This window comes from Vombatus ursinus, unplaced genomic scaffold, assembly GCF_900497805.2.
Source record: "Vombatus ursinus unplaced genomic scaffold, bare-nosed wombat genome assembly UNPS02014791.1, whole genome shotgun sequence".
Classification (NCBI taxonomy): Eukaryota; Metazoa; Chordata; class Mammalia; order Diprotodontia; family Vombatidae; genus Vombatus; species Vombatus ursinus.
Genome location: NW_020954569.1, coordinates 11,777,764 through 11,781,785, shown reverse-complemented (window position 1 = coordinate 11,781,785; position 4,022 = coordinate 11,777,764). Strand labels below are relative to the sequence as shown.

Below are 4,022 nucleotides of genomic sequence, written 5' to 3'. Positions count from 1 at the left end.
ATAGATAGATAGATAGATAGATAGATAGATAGATAGATAGATAGATATCGGTAGTACCTTTATTAAGTGTCTATTGTATAATAAACACTGTGTTCTATGCACTGGGGATATATGTAGAAGCAACTGAGAAAGATCATACCCTTAAGGAGCTTACATTCTAACAGGGAAAGAAAACATACACAAAGGAGCTGGAAAGGGAGAAGGGGAGAAGGGGAGAAGGGGAGAAGGGAGGCATGATTTGGTCATGAAATGATATTGTGGTCTGGTACTATGAAAGATAAAATAAAAATTCATCTATCACAACCCCTCATCCTAGGGTAAGAGTCCAAGTGTTTTATTGTTGTTATTTGTATGTTTTTTTTATTTTGTTTTGTTTGTTGTGTAGTGGAAGATTAAGAAGATGGCAGAATGAAGCAGCATACTTTGGAAATCGTGGCTGGGAGGGGCTGCTCAACTCATTTTGCTTCCATTTTATTGGTAAAGAAGCATAATTTTTGAGTGAGGTTGGCAGCAGAAAGTGACTAAGGATAAAAACTCCATAAAAGTTTTGAGATACTAAAAAAGCATCTAGCTGCCTTTGGTGAGTTCACATCACTGGGCCCAAATTATCTATCTCCAAGGATGAGTCTATGTGATTACTGGGTCATTTATCTTTGAAAAGTAATAAAGAATAGGTCTAGTGAGGACTATCACAGTACTAGTAAGAGATAAATATTGCCTTGATTTTCAAAAATGGAAAGAAAATGGAATCTGCAAATTATTGGAGCTTGCTTGACTAAACATAGAAAATAAATTCTATCATGTATCAATAAAGGAACCATGATAACCCCTAAGGATTAGCTTGACTTCTTCAAGAACAAATTTTGTCAGTTAACTTCATTTCCAATTTTGACAGGGTCACTACACAGAACAGGGGAATGCCATAAATATGGTAAACCTGGATTTCATCAAAGAATTTGAAAAAGACTCCCTGCTCATCTTGTGGACAAACTGGGAAGCTGTGTATGAAAAATAAAATTGTTGTTGGTGAGTTACTTCATTTGTATCTAACTCTTTGTGACCCAATTTGTTGTTGTTGTTGTTGTTGTTGTTGTTGTTGTTGTTTGGCTAAGATATTGGAGTGGTTTGCCATTTCCTTCTCCAAACAGGGTTAAGGGACTTGCCTAGTGTTTCACAGCTAGTAAATGTCTGAGCCCAGATTTGAACTCGGGGAAATGAGTCTTCCTGACTCCAGGCCCTGCATTCTACCCACTCTACCACCTAATTGCACTACAACAGTAGGGTTAAGTTAATTTAAAACTTTCTTTGGCCAGATTTTAAAGGGAGTTATTAATGGTTCATTTTGGTAGAAGATTAGTGGAATCACACAGAAGTGTCATTGGCCATATGTATATGATGTTCAACATTTCTATAAATTACTTACATACATGCATAGATGGCACACTTATCCAATTTGCATATGAGACACAACCCTTCCTAATTCCAATGCCTTCCCTCTGTTAATTATTTCCTATTTATTTTGTATATAGCTTCCTTTGTATATATTTGTTTTCATGTTGCCACTCCCCCTTACACACACACATTCGATTATAAACTCCTTGAGGACAAGGACTGTCTTTTGCCTCTTTTGATTTCTCAGCGACTAGCAGAGGGTCTGACATATAATAAGGTGGTTAATAAATGTTTATTGAATTATTGAATTTAGGTGATTGTGCTTTTTTATGGTGCCAATTTTAAATAGATTTCATTCTCCAGGACAAGAATTGCATTTCCACTCGTTTACAGTACAGATAAAGTACAATGTTGTTCACTTCTCTCCCTTTGCACACATTCAAGTATTCAGAATGCCCAGATTTACACAGTACCTTAAATGTTACTTTTAAACTGCTACTGCCTTGGCTACAAATTTGAGTCCTTCAATTTTGGAAAGCTGTGTGTAATTGGTGTATTTAGTCAACCTCTTAAACGGTGGATCCAGAAGAAGCACCTCCAAATAGGCTTGTTCCACCACCTGGAAACCCAACCAGGCGTGGGAGGCATGCCCCCTGCACTCTGGTACAGCTTAGTAATGATGGGGGTTGTAGACCTTCTCCAGTTCTTTCTGCTGATACTCAAATTCTTCCTTCTCAGCAGTCTGGTTCTTTTCCAGCAGCCAGCTGATTATTTCATTATGTTTGTCAAGGATCTTCTATTTGTCTTCATCACTAATTTTGCTTTGCAGTTTTTCATCCTCTATGGTAGCCTTCATATTGAAAGCATACAATTTGAGTGAATTCTTAGAAGACATCTTGTCTATCTGCTTTTCATCCTCAGCCTTGTATTTCTCAGCCTCCTGGACCATGCACTCAATCTCTTCTTTGCTCAGATGACCATTATCATTGATGATTGTGATCTTGTTCTCCTTGCCTGTCCTCTTATCCATAGCAGAAACATTGAGGATGTCATTTGCACCAACGTCAAATGTTACTTCAATCTGAGGAACACCCCTGGGTGCTGGGGGGATTCCTGTGAGTTCAAACTTGCCAAGCAAGTTCTTATCCTTTGTTATTGTTCTTTCACCTTCATAAACCTAAACAAAGCACAGCAGGCTGGTTGTCTGAACAGGTGGTAAAGCTCTTTGTCTGCTTGGTGGGGATGGTGGAATTGCATTTGATCAGAATTGTCATAACTCCACCAGCAGTTTCAGTTCCAAGGGAAAGAGCAGTGACATTCAACAGCAGCAAATCCTGCACATTCTCAGATTTTTCTCCAGACAAAATGGCAGCCTGGACAGCTGCACCATAGGCAACAGCCTCATTAGGACTGATAATCTCCTTGAGCTCCTTGCCATTGAAGAAGTCTTGCAGAAGCCTCTGGATTTTGTGGATGTGAGTGGAACCACCCACTAGAACAGTGTCATGAATCTGTGATTTATCTAGCTTGACATATCTTAAGGCCTTTTCCACAGGGTTTAGTGTGTCACGGAAGAAATCAGCATTCAGCTCTTTGAAACAGGCTCAGGTGATTGATGTATAGAAGTAGATACCTTCATAGAGGAAATCAATCTCAGTACTGGCCTGGGTATGAGAGGGTATGCTTTGCACATTCACAAGTGGTGCACAAACGGTGGACAGCCATCTTGTTTTCACTGATGTCCTTGTTCTTTCTCTTGAACTCAGCAATGAAATGGTTGATCATTTGGCTATCAAAGTCTTCCCCACCCAAGTGGGTGTCCTCAGCTGTGGACTTGACCTCAAAGATGCCATCTTCAATGGTAGAAATGGAGACATCAAAAGTACCACCTCTAAGGTCAAAGATCAACACATTTCTTTAGGCACCAACCTTTTTGTCCAAGCCATAAGCAATAGCAGCAACACTCTATAATAAGCAACAGGCTAATTGATGATTTGGAGCACATTGAGATCAGTGCTGGTTCTAGCATCTTTGGTGGCCTGACGTTGGGAATCATTGAAATAGGCTGGTACTTGACCACAGCATTTGTGATAGTCTTCCCAAGGTAAGTTTCAGCAATTTCTTTCATCATGGTCAAGACCATAGAAGATAATTCTTCTGGATAGAAACTTTTGGTCTCCCCTTTGTATTCCACTTAGACCTTAGGCTTGTCTGTGTCACTCACCACCGTAAAAGGCAAATGCTTCATGTCTGTCTGTATAACTCTATCATTAAATCTGCAACCAATCAGATGTTTGGCATCAAAAACTGTGTTGGTGGGGTTCATTGCAACTTGATTCTTTGCAGCATCACCAACTAAATGTTTTGTGTTGGTGAAGGCAAAGTAGCTTGGGGTGCTCCTGTTTCATTGGTCATTAGCAATGATCTCCACTTTCCCATGTTGGAAGACTCCCATGTAGGAATAAGTGGTCCAAGATGAAGGCCAACTGTGGGTCCCTTCAATATGGTTGCTGGGGAGTCAGGGGTGTGACCACTGTGGAGGAAGACTGGCTGTTGCTGTGCTGAGTAGTTATTTTCTTTTCTTTTCTTTTCTTTTCTTTTCTTTTCTTTTCTTTTCTTTTCTTTTCTTT

General features: G+C 39.6%; 1 pseudogene; it reads right to left on the bottom strand.

Moving 5' to 3' along the window:
• Positions 1-1,949: 1,949 nt before the first annotated feature.
• Positions 1,950-3,750, bottom strand: LOC114048099 (annotated as a pseudogene).
• Positions 3,751-4,022: the final 272 nt, after the last annotated feature.